The following is a 15,348-nucleotide window of genomic DNA, read 5'->3' as shown; positions in this document are numbered from 1 at the left end:
TTGGATCACAACATTAAGACAAACTAGAGACTCAAGAAGTTGATCCAAATATTGATCCTTTGTATCTCATTTTAAAATGTCCCCACTCCCATTAAATGTAATGCATGGAGAACATGGAATCTAGACCAAGATCATCTACACAGAGACACATTAACTACAGCTCCAATGAAAAATAAAATAGATATTTCACTTCTGTAGAGAAGCAAGAAGCAGTAGGATAAGTATGGACTTAATCTAAAATCTGTGTTATTAAAAGTTTTGGTATAGACACAGGTCACATTCATTCCCATTCTGGTATTGAGTTTTATTCTGAAATTATTAATTAAAAGAAACAATCTGAAGTAACTTTTCTAAAGCATATGGATAATTTCAATAAACCAATCAATGATTAAAAAGAAAAGACACTTCTACTCTGGTGGTATATGGGCACTATATAGTCACATAAAGTCACAAAGAATGAAAACACATTCCAATTACTTTTTCTTAAGGCTAATTCATTCGAGACACATTTCATTTGGGCTTTCAAAACTAATAAGGCTGTATACCCTGTGCTGCACAACTGGGACTTGGCAATATGCTGTACTGCCATCTGGTTTTGTTTATCATGGATTTTAACTATTAAACATTTATTAAAGACCTTATTGGTTAAGCCATTCCTCAATAATTGTGGTTATTATTTATTAATCGTAATACATCTACATAATTAGTTAGGGCCTCCTTCTGGTATCCTTACTCACACTGAGTAATAATTTACTCCATGATCTCCACCAGTAAAACAAACCACAAATCTGGCTAAAGCTCATCACAAATTTAGGAGGTAAAAACTGGTTTTCCTGTGGCATTTGCACAGTGCGTATTAAGTTAAGCAGTCACAGGCATGCACATGTGCATGTGTGTGTTTCAGTTATCTGAAGAGTTGTGTGAGGTTCTGCTTAGTAATTTCAGTTTAGAGGTATGTTGCTAATTTTTCTGAGGTAGTAAATTGGCAGGAAGGGCAGGTCAAGATCTATCACTGCTAAGGATTTGATCTGTGTTATTAACCCAAATTTTAAAAGACAGGTGATGTTCTGTTTCTTAAGATACTTTATCTGGTATCTTGTTTAATACATACTGTGATCTTTACTTTGTAAAGCCAGCTAAGATTCATGGCATCTTTTCAGATAGAAGGGTACAGTTTTGTATGATTTTGAGACTAAACATTGGATGGACCACTTGGGACGATTCAATCATCCCAAACTGAAGAACACAACCTGACATTAAAATATATCTTAACTAGTTTCAAGGAAAATGTTACTGGGTTCCTCAATAAGGAAATCAGGTATGTCGCCCAAAACCTGTACCAAAGAGTTTGACTTAATATAATCAGAAGCTGACCAGACTTCAAAAGAGCTTTTTCACAGTGCAAGTGAGCCAGTGAAAGTAAAGATAACAATGTATGTGTTTAGGAGGAAAGGAGCCTGACATTGCACAGATAATCAAGGAAGAGATTATTTTGAGAAAACAGCATGTAACACAATTAAGAGCCCTTGAGAAACAAGACATCAGGTCTCTGCTTGCCATTTGTGAATGAGGAAGACATGCCGCAGTCCTAATGAGTTTGATCCAGACAAGAGATTAAACAACCCGTTTTCTTATCTCAGGCTGGAAAAACTGTAAAGGCCAGAACATTTCAACATGTTTACGACATATTGGATTTGTGTTGTCATATATAGATGAGAACCTGGGGCATTAGAAAAAAGGCAAAAGTAAGTTTGTTTTCCTACTTTCTTTCAGTGTTTCTTTCTTTCAATGATGAAAATGATGCTAAGGGTCTTTTTTATTATTAACTGATTTTGTAGTTTTAGCATTGGCTCAGCAATTCCCATTTCAACAGAGCTTACAAAATCCACCCAGAAAACATTTTAAAGGGACAAATATGTAATTGAGCTAGATCTATTTGATTTGTACATATTATTAATATATATGTGACCAGAGACTTAGGAAGAGGTATGAACGCAAAATTGAGCTTGGAGAGGGTTTTCGGTACTCTCTAGGAAGTGCAGCAAGTGGAACTTTGTCTATATGTAGAACTGTGACCCTTGATCAGGGGTTTTTGTAGAAGAAGTATTCTGAAATAGAACAAGGAGATGCTGGGAATAATAGTTTGCCCTTTAAAATGCTCTTCTGTCTCCTGAGGTAAAGAAAAAAAAAAAAGGAAAACTAATTTATTTCACCTGGTCATTATTCAAAACCATTTTATTGTGCTGTATTAAGATTAGAAGCTAGGCTTTTCTATTGCAATTAACACAGATGGCAAAAGCAAAAATAAACAGAGCACTCGAGCACACTTTCAGTATATTTTAATTCATTCTCACCAGACAAAGAATTCTTAATCACAAGCACAAGAAATTTTGTCTTAACAGAGCAGAACACTCCAGTACTCGAAATGAAATAAATTTATGGCATCAGATTAAAAAGTATAGTGTAAAAATATTACAGCAAAACAGAATGAAAACAATTTCTCTCTGACTATCAGTCAGTTCTGATGCAATTCTGTGATATGTATTTCTCTAAGAAGTTTGTTCTCATTAAGCCATCTAACCATGTAAATACCATTGGCCCTTTAGTAAATAGTAAGGAGGATTTCTGGAAGAAAAAATTCTGTTGAACATTATGCACAAATTCATACCATTTTTTCAAGCTTTACTTAAGCATTCTTTGAGCCTTTTATTTTAGTTTCTACAAGCTGTAACAAAGGTCCATTCAGTTACAGGAGAGCTAATAAGGAATTCAACTTTGAAATTCCACTGTAGCCCCTAAAATGGTATCTCACAGTTTAATGACTACATGCAAGCTTAGCAGGTGCTGAGCATCTCTACGGGCAAGATTTATGCAGTCCCATCTTCTCAATAATCTCTCAGGCTTGGCCAATACACTATAACTTTCAGTCAAGCATGCTGGCTAGCATTATTGGTAATGCACTTGGATTTCACTAAATCATATTTTATTTAGTTGAAAAGGACATAAGAATCGAACTGATTCCAGTTCATGGGATTTTTAGCAATCCACAGGGGATAAGGCTGTTTCTTTAGCTTTCAATGCTCAGTGTTTCAATATTACAGCACAGGCAAGAGTGTCTGTCCCATTGCTAAGGTTAATGGTCTGGATTTGACCATACTGGTCTTGCATCCTGATCAGCCATAGGTTCGCAACAGAACTTTGGGCAAGACTCTTTGAATCAGGCTGATTTTTTAACTTCAGATGATGCAAAGTATCCAATCTACGTCATATAACAGGGTTTCCTCCCACTAGTGTAAAGAAAAAGATGTGCATCTCTAGAGAGATATTTATTTGACCCTAAAAGAGATTTCTAAGAGAGGCAGTAGTGGTACTAACTGACCTTGTACTCCTGATGCCTGCAAATGGAGCTTAAGAGTTTAGGATTTTGCTGAGCTCTGGACGGCTAGCATAAGGTAAAATGGATTTATCCATCATAGATGATAATGCCCCTAGACAAGGTGGACACTGCTACTGAAGAAAACAGCCTGGACTATGCAAGTTTTCAAAGAAAGCATGGACCAGTTAGCATGGGCCCAGTGACACAGACTTCAGCATGGACTAGCACCTGAGAGAGAATTCATTGATAACATGTGCAGTCTGTGCTGCTTTCTCCACTAGCAGTGTCCACCTTGTCTAGTTTTTAAAAGCAACCTGTATAAGTTGTCTTGAGCTCCATCTATGTCAGTGACAGCAGTCCAGAAGGTAGTATGAGTACTAACACCATTTAGGGAACGATCTCTGTGCGCTTTAATTCTTCACCTCATGAAAGGAGAGTGGCACTCCCCTTTTTTCAATGCATGTTCCGAATACTAAAATGCAAATAACTTAGAGATAATGACATGCAGTAATTACAGTAATAACATAGCAGTAATAACACTGAAAAAATCTAGTTTTTCTTACAATATTTTTATGTAAAGACATTTTTAAAAAACAAGATTTTGCCCCCTTCCTAAGCATGTTTGTCAAAAAATAAATACAAGCTGTCTAAAATATAAATTAAAAAAAAAAAAAGCATTTACTCTGACAAGATGTTTTTTCACATATAGATATGTTACTTGCTGTATTTATTTTAATTATACTTTTTTTTTTTCTACCGAAGTTTTTATAACACATTATTTAGGGAGCATGCTCCAATATGTCATAACCATTTAATTTGTACAGAAGAAGAGGAAAAAAGGAATACTACAGTAAGTATTGTGTTTGTAGTGAAAATTTGAAACTATGGGATGTTTTTGCAGTCTATTATATAAGAAATTGTTGAAATAGTGTAATTAAAGACTGTATTGTAATGCGTATACACCAGGGGGCAGAGTAAAGGCCACTTCTTGCTGACATTTCCTGGCTTTGAGTGCACAATGCAACAGTACAGTTCAACAGTGAACATAAGGTTTTTTGCATTTAATAGAGTATTTATAATTCAAGTCAGCAGTAGCATCTTCCTAATTGTCTTATTGCCAGTTGTCATCAGATGTTAAGCTAAAGACAGAATGATGTGTAACAGAAATGTGCTGCTGCAGTAAGAATGAACATAAATCGTCCTTTGCCATAACTCAATATCTCAGCAGCCAACCATAAAGCACTTGATTGTGAAATACTCTATCCAGGCCTGTCTCACCAGAGTAAGGATTGCAGGAGTCTTCCCAAAAATAACAATAATTAAAAAAAAAAAAAAAAAGAACAGAAAATAATATGGAGAAAAGTTCAGACTATTCTTGAAGTGTCATTTCATAGCTAGCTTCCAACTCAGAGTGGTCCATAATACTTGGAGTGCCAACCAAAGCATCCCAGTTGATAGAGGATCAATAACCTAAAATGACTGCAGTTGTCAAGACTAATAATTTTAAACCTATATTTTTAAACAAGCTTGGGATAGCCTCATGTTCAAATCAATTAACCTTTTGGCAATTATTTTTAAAATTATGACCCCATTTGGAGAAAAGTTTAAATCAATTTATCTTTCCTCTGTTGAACATTTGTATTTCTAGAAAATTAATGTGAGCTATTTAGGAAAGAAAATAGGAATCTGATTCAAAAGGACTAGCAGAAACCAAAGGAACAATTCCTTAAAGTACTCTTTAAACATTTACATAAAATGTTTGACTACAACTTCTAAAATAACATTTAGAAATTAGTAATTCTCCTAATAAAAATCTCTCTTTCAAAAATGGCTGCCTTAAGTATTGAGGGAATAAAAGAGGAACTGGTTTTAGATGAGAAGCTGAGCTGTGATCTGAAAGTCCCAGTCGTATCCTCCCCATATAGTTGATTAAAACAAAATCTTACATCTGAATGCACTCTATTTAAGGGCTAGAGGTTTAGTGCTCATAGCTCTTTATAAATATTAGTACCTGTTCTTCCATTCTTCTCCTGGATAATGTAAAATTGAATCTGAACAATTAAAGGTGTTTTCTATAGATGTAATATGTTCATTGTGATATCATCTCTTTTTTTCCATTTTTTTCTAAGCTTTTGCTAATGCTAACTGAATGTTCTTGACATGTCATTTCCCCTGTTTGTTAGAAGAACCTGGTCAATTATTTAACTGATATAAATGCTATTTTACTTAATATGAAAGAATATCTCTGCTGTCTACTGTCACGTTGCATCCAGTATCATGTGTGAGAACTGGAAGAGATTTCCTCAGTTCTGCAAATATTTTCTCATGTTTCATTATAAATTATAAATCTAGAATGAAATTCTAAATACGATACAATGCTATCTAGAATAGCATTATAAATTCTATAGGAAACACTAAAAAGATAAGGAACACTTTGTAATGTTTTGCATATGTGTGCATTTACAAAAACTTAGTCCAAATTTGAAACACTAAGTCTGGGGTAACACCCATTAAAATCAATGGTAGTTTATACTTTTTTTTCAATTTCTTTGTAACCAGTCCTATGTGACTTATCCCATTACAACATTGTAAGGTTCACAGAAAGAGTGATCTTTTGTTTCTGTGTTGACATGTTGTTTAAGACTGGCAATTTCTGTCAGAAGATGTAAAAGGGTTACATCAGAATCTCCTGAATGGTGTAAATTATTACCCTGCTGTTCAGACCTCATAATAAATACCGCTGGCTCTCCACTGAGAATGTACTAAACTGAGTAAGGTCTCCACGGGGCACAATTTAGAACAGTAAGGATGTCTGATTCAATAAATTGCTGGTTGATTTAACAAAAGGATGCATGAGATCAGAATGAAAAATTAATTTTGGCTAGGTGAAAACCCATGCATTTCCTTTTTTCAGTCCCCTTACTTTAAATGTACAGCACCCTTACACATATTTTGCCTTTCAAAACTACAAAATTTCATAGATTTCAGAGAAAAGGTCAGGATTACATTACAGCTGAAAGTCTGCACTAACAGTGAGTATACTATGAAGAAAATTAAAACTGTGTGCATGTAAGATTTTTTCTGTCTGTGCAGATTCATAGAAAACAAATCAGGAGGCAGAAGGAAAACTTCTCAGTCCCAAAATCTGTTGTTTTGTTCTGACAACTTCTGCTTGACAGTTTAGAATAGTAATATGAATGGTGTTGAGATTCCATATGCTTAAATCCAAAAATGGAACTTCAAGCAAAAAATTCTTTTGCGTTAAAACCAAGCAACTTTGCTTCCTCCTTCCACCTCAGTTAAGGAAGGCTATGTTTCAGGAGAGGTTCAGCATAAGCTAACATATAGCTTGGTTCTTTTCCTGGAAAGTTCAGGTGACAATTATTTATGCTTCTGCTTCTTTTTGTATATGAGTGTGTGCTTGCGGATTTGTGGGTTTTATCTGAAGACAAACATTTTACACATCATTTTCTTACATCCTATATGGCCCACATATTGAAAAAGTAATCTCAGATAAATCACTAGTGAGAAATGCTGTTGTATGAAATTCAATAGGCAGCACTGCTACTTTTCCTAAACCTGCAGTTTAGGAAGGCAACAAAGGCAAAAAGGCAACAAAGTGAATAGCACTCACAGGACTTGCAGAAATAACAAATATAAAAAAAAAAAAAAAAAGCCTAGGCTGCAGTTTATCAATACATCTCAGCACATGCAAAGTGACACAGCTATTTATAGCAAGCAGTTCTTTTCTGTTTTCCACCAGCTTTTAAGCCAAATAATTATAGTCCATAATCAAAAGTGCTGAACTCTCACAAAGCATGAGTCTAGACCTTAGAAACAAAGTACTCTGCTAGCTTACAGTTCTCCTTACAGCATGGCTTGGTCAGAGGATGTTTTTTACGCTTTTTCCAAAATTGCAGGATAATAATCAAGCCCTGCTCCCTAGAACTTCGGGCCATTCCGCCACCTTTCTGCCATTACATTACGTTTGCCTGGACTGCTGGCTACCAGGGAGGCCCTAGAAAAGCTGAGGCAGCACCATCTCCCCTAAGTGTGCCTTAATACTGTTTGCCGCATTGTATGTGGGAGAGCCCTCTCCATCTGTAACCAATTCTCCAGTCATTTAAGGAACATAGTTAAAACAGAGATTGAGGCGGCAGGGTGGGGGGAAGTGGGGGGAGAAGAATCTATTTCAAGCGCTCAAGTATACTTCTGAATGCACCTTAGGCCTGCTGGGCACCATCCTTCCTCCTGCACCACCGCTGCACAGCTCTACTTTGCAGGGAGGGAATATTGAAAGCAGAAAAGACTTAAATAGCAATTGCTATAGCAATCTCTCCCTGATATCCCACCACCAAGAAGAGAAAGCCTGTGGAAGGCTACGTGGTTCTGTTCCAATCCACAATAACCTCTGAAATGGCAGGTCACAGACAGCCAGTATGGTAGGAGGTCCTCAAGGAGCAACAGAGGAGAAGGAAAAGAGGCACCCAAGTGAATATTTCGTTCTTCCTCCAGCTTTTCTGATATCCAAAAGGACCATAAAGAGCCTGGAATCTCAGATGTGTTCAACTTAGAGACAGATGAAATCATTTTGCTACTGAAAAAAAATAATCAAATAAAATTGTAAACACTCATGGAGAAAAAAAAATCACTGCTGTTTATTCAGAAAGGCTTATGGAATAACATCAATATCTTTCTCATCCTTAAGGACCCCCTGCATTCCTCCCTTAGAAACATTAGCAAGATAAGAAAAAACAATGATTTTTCGAGACAAGAGCCAGCATATTCTTGGCAATTACAGTAAAAGTGGGCAAATTTATTTCAAGTGTACAATGTAATTGTATGATTTCATTGATGATAAATGAGACATTATTTTGTCTGTATAATCAGTTTATATTTAGGCTGTTGATAGAGAGGAAACACAACCTTTTTGTAATGTCATTCACTGAATACATTCATTGAAAAAGAAAATTCTGTCAGTTCCCAGTCCAGATTCTGACAGACCTCTTAAAGTTCAGTACTTTTAAACAATCACAATATTTATTATTAGCAACGCCAAACTGAGAATCAGACTGGCTCTCTCACCGCTCAGTACCTCAGATCTCCTCAAAGGAAAAAAAGAGACAAGCTTCACACATGCCTGAAAGATTAGTGAGTGGGGGAGCCAAGCCTGAAACCTTGTCCTGCAGTCCAGGAGGCTTCAGCAATAACATCACCTCCCTCTGCCAAATCAGGGTGGCAGTCCATTTGAATGTAGTAATAGCCTGCAGGCTATTGCTATGAACAGAATGTTTCAAATACTATTTCAAAGCTTTGTACAAAGGATTACTATTATCTGCATTTTACACACAGGAAACAAAAACCTTTGGAAAGGCGATATTCTCTAAGAATGAGAACAGGAGAAGAATCACCTCCTTAGTTATCCAATACATTTTCTGCTAAGCTAGCAACTTGAAAGCTGCTGGATGCCCACAAAAAAAACGCGAAACAAAACAAAAAAACAAAACCAGTGATTGAATGTTTCAGCAAACAGGCCGTTTGCAGCATATCCAGTGCTGCAGATGGACAAAACTGTACACTTTTCTATATTTAGGACAAAGATGAAGGACCAGTTTTCCAACAAGTGCTAACAGATCCAGCAGCTTTAGTGAATTTGCACTAGTTCACACTGGTGAATTCAACCATCATCTACAAAATTATGATGAGTTAAGTGTTTCTTTATACATAGTTTATCTACAAAAGAGAAAAATTCTTCCCAAAATTCTACATGTTCTAAAGATGAAGTTTTGTTCAAGTATAGTTATCGAGAGTAGAAAATCATGTTTATAGTAAGTGTCTAGAATAAACCTTAGCTTTGGAGAGATAGTGTCTTCTGTAGCAACTTCAAGGAAATCAGCACCTTTCCAGAGACTACAGGTCTAACCTGAGGAAGAAAGCTAACAGTGAAATATTACTTTCTCTTGAAAAATCCTGACAACACAAAACTTTTTTGTGCTGGCGAGGTAATGCTTTAGGTGACCTCATAAGTCTTTTCCACCTCTAGGATCTGTGCTTTTGAGAATTTCCAAGGTAACCAGTACTTGGCCACAGGAGCCAAGAGGAAGCTGAGTATTTTCTTAGTTTCTTTTTTTTTGGGTGGAGTGACCAAGATGTCTCGTTCCTCACTAATGTTCCTATTTTTCCATCTATTGAAATTTTTTTGTATATAGAGAATAGCTTCAGAGTCTATTGACAAACTTAAACCAAAATTAAGATGTTATGCATATTTTCTGCACATCCCTTTAGCACCGAAGCATGTGAACAGTAGTGCTTTTTGTTTCACTCCCTTTCTTCTTTCTGTTTTGCCTGCAAAACACAAGTATGCTTGTGACATTATAGCTACCATAATGGAATATGACAGAACAGAGGCGGGAATGTCATTGTATTTCCATGGTAATAGACAAACAGTGTTTATTACTCGTAGTTTTAGGCTTTCAGTCAAGCATTGGAAGAACTTTTTAGTTCTTTCTCCTTATGCAAACATATTTTAGTGATTTTTGGCTGGCTTCATCCTTGCTGGCTCAATGAGGTGCAAATTAAACAGCAGTTCTGTGGGCCAGGATGGTCTCCTGCTCCACTGAGAAATAAATCACCTTGCGATGACAGATTGCATTTCCGCTGCCACCTTTCCCTCAGTCATGGCAGGGGACGGTACCTTTATATTCAGTCCAGGGAGTGTACGATCATACATTCATGGTCTCCCCACTCCTGAGTCATTCAGGTTTATGAAAGCTTAAAGCAGAGGTGAACTTAGTCCCTTTACTTAGTATGTCTGACAGCAGCATTAAAAACAGTGCTGTAACTTATTACTTAGTACTTGGGCTAAGTTTTAATTGATATACTGTCCAAATAAAGACAGATGCTTATTTAACGTACTGGCATCTTAAGTAATTACTTGAACTTCTGAATTGCCTATAAGTATTGATCCCACTTAAATGGTTTTCTTAAGTGAAATATAAATTATCCTGTAATTACAATTGTCAGGATTTATCATAAGAATCAGCATAGATGGAAGAGCCTTGGAAAAACTGATCTTACTGTAAGGCAGTTGAATTAATTAGCAGGCCAAACAGTGCTTGTGATTCAACTTAGATTCTGTAGCTAATATTCTATTAATATTAATTTCTCTTTTAGAAATGTTCCTGGTTTATTTTCACGAAAGCCAGTAAGGTTAATTATTCGGCATTTAACACCTATAAAGTAAATTCTAGTTTTAAATGTTAACTGGAATGAATTGATACTTTCAGTATCTGTTCTGATCTGAAAAAAATACATAAACAGGAGAAGATATTGAAGCCACAAATATTCTTTTGTTGTCCTTGTTCTTTTGGCTCTTAAGGTAAATTTTGCCTGCATGTATGAAGCAAGCAATGCTACAGTATCACTTATGGTAGAAACATCTAATCACGGGATTGAAAGAAATCTCAGACATTAGGAAGTGTCCATGACCCTAGTCAGAATCAGTTATATATCATGCCTGACCAATTTGACCACTCCAATCTTAAAGTCTTCTAGTGCTGAAGATTCATAACCTACCCTGGACAATCTATTCTGATATTTCAAGGGCCTTGGAAAATCCTCTCTAACACCCCACCTGAACCTCCCTTGCTTTAGATTCATCTTGTTTGAGGCACAGTGAACAGACTACAGAAAACCCCCTTCTTCTCTGCAGTAGCCTTTACATACAGAAGTTTGTTAGCATATCACTCCATGGTCTTCCTTTCAATAGGTTAACATCCCCATATCATTCACTTTTCCCCCATGTATTGTGTTTGTGTGGCAAGGTTTTGGAGGCTACAGGGGTGGCTTCTGTGAGAAAATGCCAGAAGTTGCCCCCATACCAGATACTCCAGGACAGACCCACCACTGGCCAAGGCTGAGCCCATCAGTGACAGTGGTAGCACCTCTGTGATAACATATTTGAGAAGGGGAAAAAACTGCTGCACAACAGCATCTGGAAGAGAGGAGTGAGAATATGTGAGAGAAACAACTCTGCAGACACCAAGGTCAGTGAAGAAGGAGGGGGAGGAGGTGCTCCAGGTGCCGCAGCAGAGATTCCCCTGCAGGCCGTGGTACAGCCCATGGTGAGGCAGGTTGTCTTCCTGCAGCCCATGGAGGTCCACAGTGGAGAAGATCTCTACCCTCAGCCCGGGCAGGACCCCACGCCAGAGCAGGGGGATGTGCCCAAAGGAGTCTGTGACCCCATGGAGAGCCTGTGCTGGAACAGGTTTGCCGGCAGGACCCTATGGGGGACCCACACTGAAGCAGTATCTTCCTGAAGGACTGCACCCTGTGGAAAGAACCAACGCTGGAGCAGCTCATGAAGAACTGCAGCCCATAGGAAGGAAGGTTGGAGAAGTTCATGGAGGACTGTCTCCGTGGGAGGAACCCCACACCAGAGCAGGGGAAGAGAGTAAGGAGGAAGGAGCTGCAGAGACAACTTGTGATGAACTGACTGCAACCCCCACGCTCCATTCACCTGCGCTGCTTGGGGCAGGAGGAAGTAGAGAAACTTGGGAGTGAAGTTGAGCCCAGGAAGAAGGGAGGGGTGGAAGGAAAAGTGTTTTAAGATTTGGTTTTATTTCTCATTATCCTACTCTGATTTGTTTAGCAATAAATTAAATTAATTTTGCTGAGTTAAGTTTGTTTTACCTGTGAAGGTAATTGGTGAGTGATCTCCCTGTCCTTATCTGGACCCACAAACCTTTCGTTATATTTTCCTCCCCCTGTCTAGTTAAGGATGGGGAGGGATAGAGTGGCTTGATGAGCACTTGGTATGCAGCCAAAGTCAACCCACTACACCCCACAACACCTTACAAAGTTTGAAGTCATTGCTCTTTTTTGGACTCTTTCAAATACTCAGCCTCTTTTGTGAAAATAGGTGCCCCAAACTGGGTACAATATGAGGCCCTACCAGATGAGTTAGTTAATATGAGCAGTCATTCTTCAAAGATTTTGTATCTCCCCATCACAGGATTCTTTCTCTCCTTTTCTATGGATTTCGTGAGTAAATAGCTGCCAGTATTGCAGTGCAGTATGTGGGTAACATCTGAAAACACACCATTGATTCAGCATGTGCTGCACTGCAAGCTGTAAACAAATGAGACTAAGTGTTAACTGAAATTTGCATAATAGGCCTAGGAAAGCTTGACCTATCTGAACAATAGATGGCCAACTATGGGATAACAAAATTAATTATATTAAGCCAGAAGAGTAGTAAAACCAGTTTATTAAGACCAAGTAGCAAAGATAAAATCAAGCTCTGTGTAGAACAGAACCTGTGGATGGATGTACTCACAGATGATAGATAACATTCTTGTAGCCTTTTTTCATAATAATGAGGCTAGAAGGCTTGAAACAACCCATTAAAGCAAATGTCCTAAAATTAAGTGGAGTAGTAATCAAAATAAGGAATTAGAAATGTTTCCAATATGAATATCTCTCTAACAAAAGTACAGTCATAACTGAACCAAAAAATACTTCTGTGGCACTGGAGATTTAAACTCCTCAAAGGTGGTTACAATTTAACAAGACTCTGACCCATTTTTCCACAATGAAGTCCTTAAATAACACACACCTGTTCATCATTTGTTGCCTTTTTCTTTTTATTTTTCTTTTTTTTTTTTTTTTCCTGAAAGAAAGATGTGCTAACTTGGCTTCACTTGGAAGCAAAAATTACTTAATGAAAATATATTACAAGAGAGTTATTTTTCTGCTATGAGTCAGTCTCCCATCTCAAAACCTCAACCACAGCAACCAGTCTGAAAGCTAAACCACACAAGTGTATATTCAATTCCAATAAAACACTTAATAAGTCTAAACTGGAAATAAAGCATTGATTGGCTTTTGAGATAACACATTTTGAAGTGTTCAGAAGAGTCTGCATCAAAGAGTGACTGTTCTAAGCTCTTCGAAAACTTTTAAGAATGCAACACATTATATACATTTAAAAATAACAGCAGTCTTACCTTTGCTGAGTTTGGTGGCTTTTCACAGGTCCTTTGCTCTTGATCTTTCTTTCCTTTCACTCCTGCTCGCTGGGAAACCTTGTGGTCACAGTCCCTACTAATGCAAGAGAGGTTTCCCCACTTTTAGCTTCAAGTCCTACCAGGTGCATATTGCAGCTCTGAAAATGTTCCCCTCTGGGAATATTTCAAGGCAATTGCTGTAATAAACTCCGTCTTTCATCAGCTGCTAAAAGGTTTCCACTCTGCCCTCTGCAGCATGTTTACCTCTGTGGAAAGAGCCCACCAGAGTTAGTGTTAAGTGCAGATTTGACTCTGGACTCCCAAACTGAGAGAGTGGCACATGAGTCTGTGAGAACCTTTGGCAATTCCCTATCCAAAGTCTGCTATAAACGAGTGGTAACCCTGCAAGGGAGACGTCAGACAAATTTGTTAGTTTTGACAGCATGGATATGAGTATTCAGATGTTAGATGAGTGCTGGGGGTAACCTGGTCTGCCCTGAGCACCCCATAGTTGTCTGCTCCACAGCTCAAGTCTTGTGGGGAAACACTGCAGTCTGAGGCAGTGCATTATACTGATGTCTCAGATCTCCACCATGACCCCTAATAACTAGTGGTCATGCTCAGCTGCAGCAGTTTGATTTCTGCTAGGAGGCAGGGATTAATCGCTGAATAAATTAGGACTCAGTGTTTTGACACAATGCCAAGAATGATGGGTCCTATCTCTGGCTTCGATGCAGTTCCTTTGTCCTGATCAGCTGCTACTTCAGGCACTGAAATGGCAAACACTGACTGGTGATTTGTCTAGAGTAAGATACTCTAAAGTGTACAACGGATTAAAATGATATTCATCTGACCCTTGAAGGACTCCAAGGCAGGAATAGCAAATCCTTCTTCCTCCCTGTCTTGGAACTTGCACTCCCCCCAGTCTGAGAAAATGACCATTTTGTTTATTAAGAGAAAAGGATGGTTTTCAGCCGGAGAGAGCTTAATGACTTCTTAGACAGATAGCACTATTGACATTTTGTAGGTCATCATTGGTGGAAGTATTAGAAAAATGTTAAGAGGGAACTGTCAATTGGAAGGATACCACAAAGCTTAAAAACAGTACTTATTAGTTCGTAGCAGCTCGTTTACATCAGGGCCAGGAGAGTGAAAAGCCTCTGTAATTACTAACTACAAATGTTTACATTATCCAGGGAATTGCAAATTCCCTTTAATTGCTGATAGCAGTTCAGATACTTGAGGGAAAGGAAGTAAAACACAGGGAATAAGATCAGTTGCTACATCCAGTTCTCACTCTTTCATCCTAGGGGGAAACAAGCTGCTGTGAAAACAGGAGCAGTACAAGGACTATTTAGCTAAAAGCTAAAAACTTTTGAAAAGCTGAAAATAAACCAGCAAGTTATGGTACTAAGCTCATTCGAAAAATTATGACATAGCACCACAGATTTCTTCTGAGTTTATAATTCACCTACATGTAACCAAGTGTTTTGGTCCACAGAATAAGTATACAGGATCACCAGGCAAAATTTCATGTGTGCAGTTAATTTACTTTCCTTGAAAATCCCCTTTGCACATGCAATTAGATCATACTAATGCCATTTGCTTTCTTCTTGTAATCTGCTTGACAGACAAAATCACAGCTATGAACTAATAAAATATCTTGAGAACCTTACAAACCAAAAAATGTGTATCTACTGAAACAAAGTGTTCTGCCTGAGAAAGATAAGCTCCACTTAGAAAAGTATCTTGTATTTTACACATGACAAAACAATACTGAAGCACCTCTGAGCTGTGTCTTGAGGCAAACTAGCATTTAACATCAGTCACCAAAAGCAAGCTGTAAATTTAGTTATGTTTCTTACCAGTACTGAGAATTTTATTATAATATTCATTAACCATTGTTTTTATTTGAGAACTTACATCTACATAACTCATGGAACCCTCGAAAAGATTTGCCAAAGG

The sequence above is a fragment of the Athene noctua genome, chromosome 4 (assembly GCF_965140245.1).
Source record: "Athene noctua chromosome 4, bAthNoc1.hap1.1, whole genome shotgun sequence".
Classification (NCBI taxonomy): domain Eukaryota; kingdom Metazoa; phylum Chordata; class Aves; order Strigiformes; family Strigidae; genus Athene; species Athene noctua.
The sequence above is the reverse complement of the archived record's forward strand: the minus strand, read 5'-3'. Positions refer to the sequence as shown.